The following is a 16,694-nucleotide window of genomic DNA, read 5'->3' as shown; positions in this document are numbered from 1 at the left end:
AACTGACCTCTTTATTTTACCCTCCAATCTCATTTACTGTAAAATCCACCTCTGTCTGAACATATGCTGCATTTTTTATTTAGTGCTTTTAATTTGAGACAAAAAAAAACATGCTAGCAAAAATGTACACCCCTGATTTACTGTTCTGTGTGACATTAAGCCCAAACAGTGGCGCCGTTAAGATCATCATTATGTTCTGATGGTTTGCAGTAATGAGGCCAAACCCCTTTGTGAGTCAGACGATGTGTCGATGCGTCGCCGCCTGCACCTTCTCCCTCCATGTCCAAATCGGTGCATGCGTGCATGTCGGGTCGTTTTCTAAAGGTTAATGAGGGGGGAGTCACCGCCGTGTACCTCCAAGTTTCACTCCAGCCCTCAGCTAATTGGGACACACTTTAGCTTTATGGCTAATTATGTCAGGTATTAAACCCAGTTTATGTGGCAGACCTGCGGTTTGTTCAGTGCGTGAAATTCATTTAGTAACTTCATTTACAGCTGAAAGGAGAAACTAAATGAAGAAATATTAACTTGTAAACGGTGTCGACTTGTTTCTTCAGACAACACAAACTGGTTTATTTTCATAAGGTGGCATTTTTGAATTTTCATCGTCATTCCCATTCTTTGAAAACATCCTATAAATAGATTTAGGTCTCATTTTCTAGTCAAATGCTTCAGGATTACAATGCATCAGTGCTTTGCCAGCAGACATTATGAAGATCAATGTTGCCTCGACTAGCAGAGCAGCTGCTGAAACCAGATGTTTCTGTGAAGCAGATTTAGTTCATGAAGCTACAATGGAAAGTCTTTCTAGCCAAAATTCAATCTAAAGGTCTGAAATTCAGAGTCAACGCAGCAACTACTTCCTTTATAGGGACAGCAGGAGTAACATAATAATGAGATTACAACTAAATTACATAGCAGAGGTTTTATAAAATGGTTTCTGAATTACAGAATATGATTAATTTTGCTTAGAAAGCATGTCAGTGTCTCCAAGTTAAAACAAAAGTAATGAATCATTTTAAATTTTGACCAAAATTCAGGCATCTGAGCACCAATTATGATACGTTTACCTCCCAACACGACACACAATGTTAACTCCTGAAGAATGAAGATTGTTGACCTTTTTAAAAAACAGATAAAAGATTAAACAACTGATCACCGTCTTTAAAAATAATTTACTTTTGCTCTAAATACTTAGATATTGTTTTTTTTTTGTTTTTACACTGGTCTAATTCTAACATGGTTCCTAATGCCAAAAACATAATCAGAAAATACTTTTTTACAGGGAATGTTTTTGAAAATTGGCATGTAGAAAAATAGAAAAGAAAAAAACAACGGGCAGAAAAATTAAAACTAAACCTAAATAAAAGGATTGACACGTCTGATCCACCAATCGCATTGAAGAAGGAGAAAATGGAGAAGAGTGGCATGTGGCATTAACAAAATACCACAAAGAGCATCAAACAAATGACAGAGCAGGAAAGACTGATTATAGGTGGAAAACAGAGTGAACACACACACACACACACACTGCAAAAGCACACACAAGCCAAACCCAGACTAGATGAAAATGAATAAAAACTGTAGCTAATCTTATAAAATTACTCCAAATTTGCATCAACAACCCATCCAGAAAGAATCCAAAGAATCCAGACCAACATCTAAAGCTTCACTGTTAAATCTCAGGTTGAACAATAAGACAGGAGGGAAAATGGCGTCCATATTTTTGGTTCCAACATGTTGCAAATTGGAACCAAAAAACAAAAACCACACTAAGTCTTTGTGAAAATGTTCAGTGGACAGCCCAGACTAACTGGAACATTCTGTGTCCAGCAGAAATAACATCATACATCACAGCATCAGTCAAACATGGCGGAGGGGCGGCTGCGCTGCTTCAGGGCCCGGACGATGCAGAAATGATAAAACCATCAATTCTGCTTTCTGGAAGTCAAACCCTGACAGAAAAATAATATCCAAGCAACAGCTTTCCTTTGGGTTTGCAGCAGGAGAAAGACCCAAAGCGTACCATGTATGAACGGCTGCAACCAAAACAAACAAAAAATGTAATATTTTCACGTCGTCATAAAAATTTGAACACTAATATCAATGTTCAAATTTTGACCTTCATCACTTGAAACTGTAAAAATATGTCTGCAAAAAGGCTCATTTGTTGTTACCGCCAGAGCCGCCCCCCCACACCACCAGGGGGCCCCCAAGGGCAAAAAACTAGCATGAGATATAACTGAATAAGACAAACTAAATGCCATCACACAGGGGAAAACAATTTCTATGTTATCTTTTTTTTTTGTCGGTACATATAATAGGTTAATCTCTTCATGCCGTTGGCTGCTTTCACTGTTGGGGACCCACAAGATATTAAAACTTGTTAACTTGTTCACTAAATTCAGTATTTATCAGGTGATTTTACTTTCTAATAGTTAAAACCCTTTAAGTCTCAAGTTTCAAATCTTTGCCTGGATATTTTTTGCTTATTTTAATTGTACAAAGTTCCTTAAATGTCCTTTGAGTAAATATTTTTGCCCATTTTTACACAATACCTGGAACTTTCAATATCTAGCAAGTTACCTTTGCAATTTACTGCCTATTATAAAAGTGTTTAATCAGATTAAGCTGAAGAAAAACATGCTCCCTGCAATGTTGGGAGTGAAATTATCGTAATAATCCAACATTGGTTGGAAAACGCAACGTCTCCCCTTTCAGAAACCATTGGACTTTTTCAGAGAGCGCAAAGAATCGCAGAGTTACGGTACCACAAAGTTAGCGTGTAAAACTGTCAACAGTGACGCCTTTCAGCCTGTAAAGGTTAAAATATGGCACATCCTGCATCTCAAAATCCAAATAAATATTTTTTAAAGTTAGCTGCTCCTGTAACACCGGTGCAATGTAAGCCAATTACAAATAATGCTAATGTTAGTAGCATTTTTAATGTTAGTGTAGGAATGATGAAGCGTTTGGTGTTGACATGTTGCTACATCTGATATTAACAAATATTTAAGTGTGAAAAAACCCACAGAAACTACAGTTTCCATCAGGGAACAGATATTTTTCACAGCACAGCCCCAGATTGGTCCTACACAGTTTATAAAGGAGTAAACTCCACATATTGCTTCAGACACCATATGGAAAAGACTTTGAACAATCCAACTGGGGAAACTGGGTCAACTCACCAAATAAAACAGCAACAGGGCAGAAAACAAGCTCAGAATTTGGTTAAAAATAGAATAAAGACCAAAAAGTGGAACGAAACATCTGCAGCGTTGAGGGGAAACATTTAAAAGTTACCGAGGAATTTTAGGCACTAAGCATTTAAATAAAAACTATTAAGCTAAAAGTACAAATATTTATAAACTTTAGAGACAAAATACTGAAGAAAAATTAATCCTCATCATAATGGTGACATAGATAAAACATTCCTGCATTAGACTAGGAAGTAGAAGTATAAAAGAAGCGCACAAAGAACTAATCTGCTTTTTTGCACTATCTTAGTTTAAAAATAAACTTTTTGTGAAAGTAAATTAGCACATGGAGGTTCACATAAGGCTCATGCAGACAAGACTGCAGATGTCTGCTTGCATGCTCAGCTGTTTAACGCACAATCGTGTCACTGCGCAGCGACCTCAAACTGTCATTTCTTCAGCTCTTGCTTAGTCTGCTTTAGAATTAAATCACTAAAAGGTTAGAGCCTAAAACCAACCAGTGAGAATTAATCTCTGCTCATCTCTCAGCCTCATGTAAACACAGAACAGCAAAACGAAAAACAGAGCAAACTTCATTCGGTTCTCCTCATGCAATTTGTTTTCTCTGTTCACGTAGATTTGATCAGTTTACAGCTGGAAAGCTTAAATAATTTTGAATTTGGGTTATTCTTGTTTAATTATTATTGCCTTCTTTGGAAAAATCTGAATAGCAATAGAAATTTTCACTGTTAAAGGTTTAAGTTCGGTCTTCCAGGAGAAAATGGGAAGATAAGAGTCAAATACTTCAATATGATGTTTATAAAGCTCTGGAAAAAAAATGTTTGAGTAAAACGAACATTGTTTTTTTTATTCTATGTACTACTGACAACATGTCTCCGAAATTACAGGCAAAAATGTTGTATTTATTTGCAGAAAATGAGAAACGGTCAAAATAATGGAAAAGATGCAAAGAAAACAAGTTAATATTCATTTAGAAACAACAATATTGATGTTTTAACTCAAAGAGTTCAGGAATGAATGTCTGGTAGAAAAACCAGGTGGTTTTCAACAGGGTTCAGTGCAGTGGGCTTTTCATTTGTTACAGCGCTGGAGATATGGATTTGTGCTCATTTTTTTCTTTGTTTAGTGTACAAGAATAATATAACTTATAGTTTAACACATTAATGTGTGTTTCAGTTATACACTCAATGTTCACAATATTAAAAAGCACTTATTTGAAGACAAGAGGTAAAACGCTAAGCTATGTTAAAAATGCATTACATTTTCTCGTTTTCTGACTCCTGTTTAAAAAAATATGAGAAATTATGAGAATGTTATGGTGATACAAAATAAAAGGTCATAATATTGTTTCGTTTTAAAAGATTGGAATTCAAACAAGTAATGAAAAAGGTATTCTGGGAGACGTAGGCAGAGAAAGTTGACTGTTCAACTTCTTATGGCAAACTAATTAATGTTGGTGGAATAAACTAACTCACTCACTCTTTGGTTACCTAGCAACTCACTCACTCACTCTTTGGTTACCTAGCAACTCACTCACTCACTCTTTGGTTACCTAGCAACGGCCTGGTGAGTACCTGGCGCAGCAGCAGTTTCATGTTTCCTCACTGTGCCTCATAACTTCTTAAAATGAAACAAGAAAACTGAATAAAACACAAAAGGTCACGCCACTAGTTTATTTCAAATATTTAAAATACAAAACTAATCAATACTTATCAATATCGACCAATATGACACGTTTAACTTGTTTTTCAGCCATATTATCCAGCCCTACCATTATAGTTGTCTTGTATTTTGTAAGTAGAAAACAGAGTTTTGTGTGTGTGTGTGTGTGTGTGTGTGTGTGTGTGTGTGTGTGTGTGTGTGTGTGTGTGTGTGTGTGTGTGTTGAGGTGTCCTCTTTAATCACCAGAGCTTCTGACTAGATGTCGCCCTTCTTTGCCATTAAACAGCGAAAACGGTGGCACTTTACTACGAATGATGTTGGTGTGACACTAAAAGCAGAGGATGAGAGGACGTAATTACTATGATCAGAAGCTGCTTGTAACATTTCCCCGTTTGCATTGTGAATGAAGCCTGTCATTACTCTCACTGGGTTGTAGCTTCATGGAGACAAGGTGGGATTTTTTTTATATTTCTCCAGAAAATCTGACATTTTCTACACTTGTTTCCTGGTGAATCCAAGCAGACACAGCTGGCTGAGTTAGTTCGGTACCTGAGGCGCTGTCTGTGATTCTGAAGGCGTTTAGGTAGAAGGAAACAGAGGCAGCTTTCATTCTTTGGGAAAGCCCCGAGGAGCTGCTGAGAATAGCCAGAGGCCAACTTCAAAACACAGAATCCAGAGAATCTACGCTGAATGTAGACGCTGATCCGTTCCCACTGGGACTCCATTTTCTGTTAACACTTTGTTGTTCTAAAAGGCATCATTAATTCTTCTGGCTTGGAGGCAGAAAGATAAAAAAAAAAACTTACAATGTGTAAGCTTTTCTCTCTTAGCTTGCAGTTCATCCTTTTCCCCTCATGCACACTAATAAATACAGAAAGTGAACACACACGTATTCGCCCTCAACAGGCGCGGGGCGCTTGGCTGCTCATGCATTTCCTCTGCTCAGTTACACTTTGTCAGTCACTCAAACAAAACGCAAAGAGGAAGAATGAGTGGCTGACTGTGTGGACAGCAAACACCACATGCACTTTAATCATCATTTTTACTTATAAAATTAACTATTTGCAGTAGAGAAATTTTTTCAGTCCGTTAAAAACTAGAAAATAAGAAAGAGTGAATGAAAAACAGACACACAGGACCAAAATCAGCTTAAAAACACAAAGAAGGAAATGTTTTGGAAGCAAGAAAATGATGTTTTTGTTATTGATATCTACAGAAAATGATTAAATAAATCCAAAACAGGGTTTCACTGACTGGTAAAAACAAAAACTTATGTTGTTCAACTTTAAAATCTATATATACACAAGGTTTGTTTTCACATTGTGCTCCCTCATGTATTTACAATAGCAACTGTTGTGACTTACTTACAGTTATCATGTAATTATAATTTACACACTTAAGTAACTTTTCAGCAAGACATAGAAATTTAAGTAAATAATTCTTTAATATTGATAAAAATATACCAGTTCTACTCACTTATAACAACGTATATTTCCCATGTTATAAGTGAAACAATCTGCAAGTGGAACCAGAACTGGGTTGCTAGGCAACGGGCTGGGCTTGGCTGGCGTTGCTAGGCAACGGCGGCAGTGGAGCTATAACTTTTTCAAAAATATTAAGGACTTATTGACTTAAAACAAACTTCTATATCTTGATATCTTGCTGAAAAATTACTTTTAAGTTGGTTTGTCTTATTTCAGGTGAACTAATTTATTTGCACTAGAAACCAGACCAAAATTATTTGGTAAGATTAGGTGTTTTTGCAGTGCTTGGTTATTTACTCACTGAGTTTAGCAGGACTGCACACAATTACAAAAAGGTAAAGTGAAACATATTTAAGTTTGGAAAGAGGAAGTGTTTTATTTTGGAGAGTTCTTAACAGGATGACCTTTTCTCGCCATATTTACTTCGGTTTTGTGTTGCTAGGATACAAGCAGTTGTCTATATACTTTCACGGTGATAACCAATGTCAATCCTCTACTAACTAATGAGAAAGCTTGTGTTTTGAAAACTGATTTTGTTTGCTACTTTGAATAAAAGTGAATAAAAGAAAAAGTGACTTTAGCAAATACCAAAGTTCCAGTGCAAAGGGTTAATACCAATATTTTCTTTCAACAATGTTATGAAGCAGATAAGTTTTCCTTTCTTTAAAAATACTTCTTAGTCTAAAAAAAATATTTTAATGGTCAAGAAAATCCATTAAAAGTTTCAAAATTGCTCAAACTGCTTTGCTTGACCTTTTATTTAGGTCAGGCTTCTCGCTCAATGCATAAAGCGTCTTAAACAGATTTATTTAAGGTCGGCACAGAGCGATCGTTCTCTCACCCTGCAGGAATCCAGAGTCAACTAAAACAGACAGTTTTCTACGATTTCAGCATCTATACTGAAAACCAGATACTTAAATACAGTCTGACATTAAATCAGTCTAAGATTTGCTTCCTTTATGTCAGACAGGTTGACAAAAATTCTCTTACATGCCAAATAAAAATTTTTGGTTTTGATTTCTTCTAGTTTACATATATTTTGTTAAAAAACAACATTTTTTTAGAGATACCTTAGATAATAACTGGAAAACAGAATATTTCTAGTCTGGTTTCTAATATGTATTTTGCACAGTAACATAATGTTTTTTTATTATGTTATATTTTTATCACTTTTAACCGTCTTGCTGCTGAAATGTGCTTTGAACGTAAACTTCAGACCAGCTTGATCTGCTTTCTTGGCAGTTCTAGTAATCCAACGCTCGTGTCTGCAGAAGATCGAGGATCAAACTCTTTTCATGAAAGTGTTCAGAAATCAAACTGGTGCCGTCATTTGATTCTGCAACATCTCAGTTGCAAAATTTAAATTCAACATCCACAGCAATTAGATGAACAGGACTTTAAGAGCTTGGCCACTTAGCCAGCTGACTGGCACCTCCATGTTGTTTTTACAGGCTGATTCAACTTTTTTTTTTCGTTTTCAGACGTTCTCCTCCAGCTGTCATCTCAGTCCCGGGTGACCCCATAAATGTCAGGTCATTTCAACGTCACTTCAACATCCACTCTGGTGCAGAAGGACATTTTCTCTGGTGATCCTGTCAGCTTTATAAGGCTGTTAAAATGATCAAAGTCGCTTTTAGAAACCCTGAGAGAGAGAAAGAGACGGAGAGAAGCACGAGGCGGGCATGCAGTCAGACGGGAGGTGATGGGGGGTAAAAAAAGCCCAAAGAAGAACTGAAGAAGGCCTGCAAGACTGTCGCAACATGGCAATAAAGACAGACTGTGCTATGTTTTCCTTCATTACAAATTACAGTTTTTATCAGTGTGTGACCAGGCATACAAAGATATAATGAGCAGCATGAAAGCAGGATGTAATCTGCAACCTTTAGCACCAGAGTCTGGAGACGGCAGCATCCCACACAAAGGCAGAAAGAGAGAAAACAAGAGGCAAATCCTACCAACATTTGTTTAACTTTGGATTCAGAAGTTAAACTGAAAGCAAGAAGTATGAATAAGGGACTGAGAAACAATTCACAACCTGATGAGGCTTATTAAAATTCACACATTTAACACATTTTAAGTCTGTGTTAGAATCTAATAGAAACACCAGTTCCCCTCCTCACCTGTGGGGGGCGCTGAACCAAGAACAGCTGAAGGAAACAACATGAAAACCTCTGGAAAAAACACAGCGATTGCAACTTCCTTTTATACAAAGTGTAAACAACAATGGAGTAGCATCATATTTTAGCCATTAGATGATTTCTTTTTTGTGTTTGATAAAAGACAACAACCAATTTCTCCATCTAACGATAACCTCGCACATTTGTTTTGATTTTATTTACCCAGAATGCCCTGCGTTGTAGTCTGCTTCCTGCTTTTGGGGCGCTCTCCAGAGTTGGTGCGCGCTCCAGAGTTCACTTCAATCTAGACTAAGGTTTTTAGGAGGACCAGAGTTTGGTTTTTTGGTCACATCAGCGTTAGATTAAATATTCATGCCTCCACAAACAAACTGGACTTTGTAGACAAACGCAGTAGCGATGAAGGCACCCTGAACGTTTTAAAAGTTAACCCAAACAACTGTAAAGTAAAAAAAAAAAAACTCATAGATGGGTTATAAAGCAAAACCACAACAACAGGTTTCTTAAAACTTTGCATTTTATATTTATAAGATATACATGTTGGCATTTTAACATACTTAAATCTATCAGTCTGCCTACATGCAGTTTTTATATCCTAAAGCCCGAGAGTCATATTTACCAGTTTCTTATATCAGTAGATTGTCAGAAAATAGCAACACATTCCACAGTTGAGTTTGTTTCAAGCTAAACATAAGAGGTGCTTTTGAGTTTATCTGCACTTCTGTGAGTGAAGACTGTTAATTTAGTGTACATGTGTCAAACTCGAGGCCTGGGGGCCAAATCTGGCCCGCCGTAGGTTTTAATGTGGCCCTTTAAACTCCAAATTAAATCAATGAGTCCTTCCAGTTTTTCACAAATCTGCAAAAAATAAAATAAAAAAATAATTTTATTGCAAATTTTTTCAAAATTGGTCAAAAACAATGAATTTAAATGACTGCTGCTTCAGCCTTACTGGATGTCCATAATAAAAAGTTACACTTAACATTAACATGAGCAAAAATTAAAAACATTCCTTACAAACATTTCTAAATTGGCACCAAAATCTGTCATTTTGATTGCAAAAAAACCACACAAAAAAATCACAAAATTCTGGAGGAACAGCTATTTATTGATATTTTAACAGTTTAATTGGTTTTATCAATATATTGTGGCACAACCGGCCCTTTAAGAACATTCAGAGTAGGGCTGTTGTAAACGAATATTTTAGTAATCGAGTAATCTATCGATTATTCTTACGATTAATCGAGTAATCGGATTTAAAAAAAATTCTAAAATGAAATATTGGTAAATCTGGCATAATACCGGTGTTACTATCAGATGTCAATATCAGTCCAATTTTTCATATTTGAGCATCCCTAACAGTTGCTTTTTTGTAGTTTAGAAAACTAACCTGTAACAATAATAGCTCACTTTCTAAGTTAACCAGAAGAAAAGTTATAGAAAAATCTGAAATTATATTGAATTTAATAACAAAGAGGCAGGCTCACAAATATGCTTATAAAAAATGTCTACAATCCAGCTTTTAGTTTATGTATTCATCTTCAGTGAGTTTAATAGATTAATTAAACTCACCTTGCCACCTAACCTGTCACGCTTTGGGTTTGAAAATACGGGAAATGCCGCCTGGAGTGGGAGGAGAGGGCGGATGAACGAACATGGGGTGGAGGGGAGGAAATAGACCAGCGGACTGACGAACCGTTAGACCGGGGGACGAACACGGGGGGAAGCAATACGGGATATTTACGACACCTTCACTGGTCACACTCAGAAACTCATCTACCAGCCATGTACGATGCGCTCCGCCACCCGTTTCTTCAGACCGGGATATGAAATTTATTGTGCGGTTCGTCGGTAAAGCTACATTTACACGGTAAGCATCAGCTACTCAGCCGCCCGCCCTGTTCAGGCTATCCGCTCACCTCAGCGCTCTTCCCGCCGTTCGCTTTCAACCAGCAGCCCCGGAGGAGAAATGCTGCCGTACTCCAGGCATTCCCCCAGTCATTTTAAGGATGCTTATTGGTTCCCCAAAAACGATAAAAAGTCTGGCATCAATCAATAAAATCCCCACGGGCCAATCTTGAAGATTGGACTTTATGCCGCTGAGACTTAGCTTTTGTCAACAACTCAGAGGCGGAAGTGAGAGCTCCGCGCAACGCAAATGAAGTCCCGGCCGGAACACAGTGCGCTAACTAATAAAACATAAATTAACGAAGCTTCGAGGCAGGTAAATTTTCCTCGAGGAATTTTAGTAATCGAGGTACTCGAATCATTCGAGGAATCGTTTCAGCCCTAATTCAGAGTTCTGATACGACCCAAAATGAAAACGAGTTTGACAGCCCTGATTTAGTGGCTCTAGTTTATCAGGTTTAATGCAGACCAGTTCAGTTTACTGAGTTTATTAAATGCTGCGTTCCAGTGCAGTCTGCTGAAATCCAGTCAGGACCTTAAAAATAACCACCATAACGAACACGGAGCAGAAACGAGAAAAGAAGAGACACCGCATGCTTTAATTATCTGCACCATCCATAGCTCTGTATGTTAAGTCTGTGATTAATTCACAAGATCCTCAAAAGATTAGTAAATAAATTACAGAGCCGGCTGTGGACCTGCGATGAGATGCGCTCCATTTTTCATGAAGGACTTTTAGTGTCTTCTCTGATGCTGATGTGCAAACAGGGCCGTCTGCAGTTCAGCGAAGTGAAAAAATCACAGAAACATGGAGGCATGTTTACATCCTCCACTGTCTCTGCATCACATCTGATCATGTGAGAAGATCTTAGCCATGAACTTAGTTTTAAATTCATTGTTTCTTTTTTCTCAAACTTAAACTCTTTTTTGAGTAAAAGTAAAAACTAAATTAGTCATGAGTTTCTAAATTTACATTAGAAAAAGAAAACTTAGAGCAGAACTCCTGCTGTTAAAAGAAACCGATAGTCTTTGAGTAAAACAGATCTGTAGTATAAACGTGGATTAATCGAAACAACAGAGCATCTAAATGCATCTAAAGGATAATGTGTTTAGCTCAGGAAGCACCGTTGTCATAATTTGTTTTGCTCACTCTGCTGACCAAACTAAAGTATCACAAGGTCACAGAAATGTTTTCTCCCATGTTTGGGGTTAAATGTTTTATGAAATGTAAGAAGGTTTGAATCCTGGCCTAAAGATGAAGTGATTTTAAACAGAACACCAAGGGTTAGGGACCACCAGCCAAAATCTCTCCTAAAGGGGCAAAATGATGTAAAATCCGTTTTTTTAGCTTTTCATTTTATGTATTCACTCATGAGAAATCCTTTAATCTCCATGGCAACTATTGTATCTTGGCAACGTCTTGAAGGCGGGGCTAGCTGCCCCGCCTTCAAGACGAAGCTCCTCCTCACAGCTGCAGTTTTCAAGTTTCCACACAAAGCAGCCGTCCCCTCAGCTCCTTCAGACTAGCCAGCAGCAATTAGCAAACATCTGGTGGAACTGTGCATCAGCTGAGCTCATTATCGAAGCTGCTTCTCTGTGAAACGCTGCTAAAAACGTTGTTAAAGAGTTAATAAAGGAGCCATGTTGTGATGACTTCCTGAAGGTGTAGTTTCATAAAGCACAGGAGTTTCTTAAAGAGACAGAGGCCCAATTTCAAAATTACTAAGTAAAATTTATTTTGAGTCATAGTTGATGCAATAAAGAGCCCTCTGCACTGAGCCCCAATGAAAACCTCCAGGTTATTCCATCAAATATTGGTTTCTGAGTTAAAACATTAATATTGTTGTTTCTAAATGAATATTAACTTGTTTTATTTGCATTATTTGAGCTGCATCTTTTTCCTTATTTTGACCGTTTCTCATTTTCTGCAAATAAAAAAAAAAATTTTGCTAGTAATTTTGGAGACATGTTGTCAGTAGTTTATAGAATAAAATAAAGTTCATTTTACTCAAACATAAACCTATAAAAAGTAAAGTCAGAGAAACTCATAATTTTAAGTGGGCTCTTAATTTTTTCCAGTGCAGCATTTTTATAACAACTGAAGGTAAAATAGTTACTTGATGGCATTACAAAAAGGCTCAATGTGCTTGGAAAATATAACGCTGCCCCTTTAAGATGTCTGAGGATTAACTGCTGCTGTTCTCACCTCTGTTAGTGATCACAGCATCAACTTCTCCACAAGATCTCAGTCATGCACGTCACTTTTAATGCAAACGTTTAAATAAAACTCTTGGCATTCATCTCACATCTCAGTTTATTACTTTGTCGTATATTTATGCTGTTTTTAGATTGGAAATATTTGCATTTATTTTACGTTATGGTGCTGGAGACTCATTTTTCTGTTAAATCTATGAAATTGTTTCCTGTATCTCACATATATTACTCAATATCTAAAATGCATCACGTTGTTCTCCTCATTTCTGTTCAACTGTTTCACTCTACCCTCATATTTTCTTAAATTTTATATTACGGTAGCGATAGTTACCTGCAGTTGTATTATCTTTTCTCTGTCTGTTTCATTGAGATACATTGGGGAGATTTATATATATATATATATATATATATATATATATATATATATATATATATATATATATATATGTTATTAAGACAATCCAGTGTATAACAAATTACGTAGGTGCCAAAGGGTTCATACTGGTTCCATTATTAATGCAATAAATCAAGTTTTAAACATTAATTTGTTCCAAACCGATAAATCAAATTGAAACTCCACTTAACTGCAGCCTATTAATCTTGCAGCAATCCAGAATTAAACTTATTCTGCAATTAGAATCTCACAAAAATGTCCCATCTGTAACATAAACCCTGTTTGTAGGTTCACGCTCCAGCTGGACTCTCCCTGCGCTTCCTTCCCCCTGTAATCCTTTCCTCTGCTGCTGCAGCCAATAAACGGAGCTGTTAGGGAGCCAGAACAGGCAGTAAAGTGAAAACGTGTGTAAAATGCGACCCAATAAGCGAAAAACGGCTTTTCCTTCTTGAAGTTTTTGGCTGGCTTTCCAAGCGGGACCAGGACGAAGCGGGAGCGGACAATCAGCCATGAAAAGTAAACATCAGCAAACAGCAAGCATCCGTCCAGTATGCATAAACAAAGAGCCTGCAAAAATCCATCCAGTGAATTATGAATTAATATGAATTATAGCCCTGCAGTACTGCAGTGTACGCTCATTAATCAGAGCATTTTCAGTGGAGAGGCAGAAATATACCCAATTCTTGCAATGACGACAATATCAAATTAGCACACGCAGAAATGATGGAGGGAAAAACTTTTACAAGCAAATAAATATGAATTTAAATTCATCAAACCCTCTCAAGAAAACACCTGCACAAAATATCAGGAGATGTTTGGGTGCTTTTGACTTTCACTGATCGAACAAAAGTAAGTTTTCAGTGGATTTTGAATATTTGAATATAAGTATTTTATTTGCAAATACAAATAATACAAAAAAGTAGAAGAGGTGGGGAAGATCCCAGAGTTTCATTAGGTCATTATAAAATGTATTATAAGCCTAAATAAAATGAAAATAAAAAGTCAAACAAACATTTATAAAAAGTAACTGAAATCACATAGTATTTCAAAATAACATGAATATTAAACATTTTCTAAAAGAATGAATGTCACTAGATCAGTGTATCTCAAGCTTTTTGAGGCTGTCGAACATTTTAACGTCAATAAACGATCACGGACCGCTTAACTTAAAATTGCCCCGCAACATCTTAACATACAACATGACATGACTATTAAAGTAGCTGTTAATGTGTTAGCAGAGCAACATAAGCAAACAAAGTCGTAAAAAACAAAGAACAGTTCTCGTTAACCGAGACCATTCAAAAGAATCGACTCGTTCTTGAATGACTCATCAAATCTCTCCGCAGCTATAACTTAGCTTCCTCTGCAATCCTGACGTTGTTTTCTTTCCACCGGTATCTTCAGCTTTTCTTTTGAGAGACCCGGTTTTAAACCATTTATCCATTATTATTTTTAAACAATCCTCCGGTAAGCTAGCTGTAGCGTCGCACTTTGAGCTGACGTCACGGCAAATAAACGGTCGTTTACATGCAGTAACTGGCTGGCCACCAGGGGGCGGCCGGGGACCACAGTTTGAGAAAGACTGAATTAGAGGAAAGTTATTCAGTGCACTTTGCTTAATTACGCCATAACTTTAAATAAATACTGCATAATGTTAAGTTAAAGTATGACAGTGTGATATCAGAATACTTAACAAAAATCAAAAAACTATTCACAAATCAGTAGCTAAATGTGCAGACTTATACATAAAGACATAAACACTAAAAGTTCACATTAAGTATACAGAAAATATTGAGTTTTATTTTTAAAAAGAGCCTCTCCCTGAGGTTTTCTGTTAGCAGATAGTTCTGTAAGAGATTTTTTAAAAGCAAAGTGTGTCAACACAAGTCAATGTTTTATCAAGGCCTCCAAGTGGGATTATAAATTCATCCATTTAGGAAGTGATCAGAATACAAAGTACTCTAATCAGTGAAAAAAGTGATTGAGGAAACAAGCACTTAAATAATTAATCCATATCTTAAATTGTCTTATAAATACTTCATCATATTTTCCATGGAGGTGGAAGTTAGAACAGCAGTTATCATAGCTGGATGGTCTTAATCTTTCTGAAAGTATGTGGATCACTCAGCTGTGTGCATTTCAAACCCCATGTGTCACAACAAACTCCACTCAACCACACAGATGTCCTCTTAAACCGGAGACATGAGTGGCTGGTGATGTCATCGCTCTGACAAAGTGGTTTAAGAAAGCTTCCTGTCTGCAGGTTAAAGTTATAATCACTATCAGAAGATCCAACATGTTTGGTTTTAGTTAGAAACGTCATATTTTAGTTCTGTTTTAACAAAGGAGAGATCCAATAACCTTAAATCAAAACTACAGATGGATTGGACTAGTTGCTCTCCGAATATAAAAGCTGATCAGAAAAGATCTCCGATACTTTTTTAGCTTATTTTTCACTTTTCAGCAAAGAAAGACTGAGAAGTTGGAGCCTGTTAAAATCTTGACATGAAGGATAGTAGGAAAATATTTCAAGCTCCTGTGGAAAGTGAAACAGGTGACTCTGATTCTGGCGCAAGCACTTAATGCTTTTTAAGCACCATCAAAGTAGCCTTCATCAGAATAACTATAGATAAATGGTTCAAAACAGTAAAAAATGTTTTATTTTAAGACATTTAAATGTTCTTTTGGAGCAAAGGAACAAAAGTCCTCTGGTTTGGCTGCAGTGCTCTTTTTATTAGAGATGGCCAATAAATTAAAAAATATGGTAAACATCAATAGATAATATGTCTGATAGAATATTCCATAATTTCAATGAACTTTGATCCAGAACTGCACAGCATTCTGGGAGATGTAGGCAGAAGAAAATCTTTAGCTGTGAGCTAAGCTAGGTTGGTGGCATCAACCAACTCATTCCTTGGTTACCTAGCAACTCACTCATTCTTTGGTTACCTAGCAACTACCTGTTGACTTACTGGCGCAGCAACAGTTTCATCTTTCACCACCGTGACTTATAACTGCTAAAAAATAAAATTAACGGAATTGAAAGAAAAATGATTGAAAGATATTTGAAACAAAAAACGAATCAAAATTTATCAATATCAACTGATATGAAATGCTTGTATTGTGATACGTTTTTTAGACATATCGGCCAGATGTGCCTCTTGTTAATGAATGCTTGAAACATAATCTTAAGCTGAACTCTTCAATCAAACATGCACAACAGTCCAAAGTTTAAGTCTTGCTGTATGAACGAACAGCTTACAGTAAAACCTAAATATGTTTTTATTTCTTTATGTGGGAATTGGAATAAAAACTTTATGCATTGCTGGTCTTATAAAGCCAATAGAGCTGATGATGACACTGGCATGACGGAGTCAATTTTTGTACAAAGATAACCAAATATGAGGTATAATCAAACCTAAAAGTGTTTACAATATGTCAGATGATACCTTCTCCCATTTATGTAGCCTTTGTTTTCCTTCAAAGATATAATCTCTACAAGCTTTTGCTGTATGTTTATTTTGTCTGCCCAATGAAGACTGAATGATCCCCAGTGATTTTCCAAAGAAAAGCATTAGCTGCTTTGAACACAGGCCATGCTCTCTCAGTCATCATGACTCTTTTCAGTTTTGACGCAAACTGACAGACTCATCTCCTTCAGAGAAAGTCAGAGCAGCGG

The sequence above is a fragment of the Poecilia mexicana genome, unplaced genomic scaffold, assembly GCF_051168715.1.
Source record: "Poecilia mexicana isolate PSO_F unplaced genomic scaffold, ASM5116871v1 scaffold_21, whole genome shotgun sequence".
NCBI lineage: Eukaryota > Metazoa > Chordata > Actinopteri > Cyprinodontiformes > Poeciliidae > Poecilia > Poecilia mexicana.
This window is presented reverse-complemented; position numbering follows the sequence as displayed.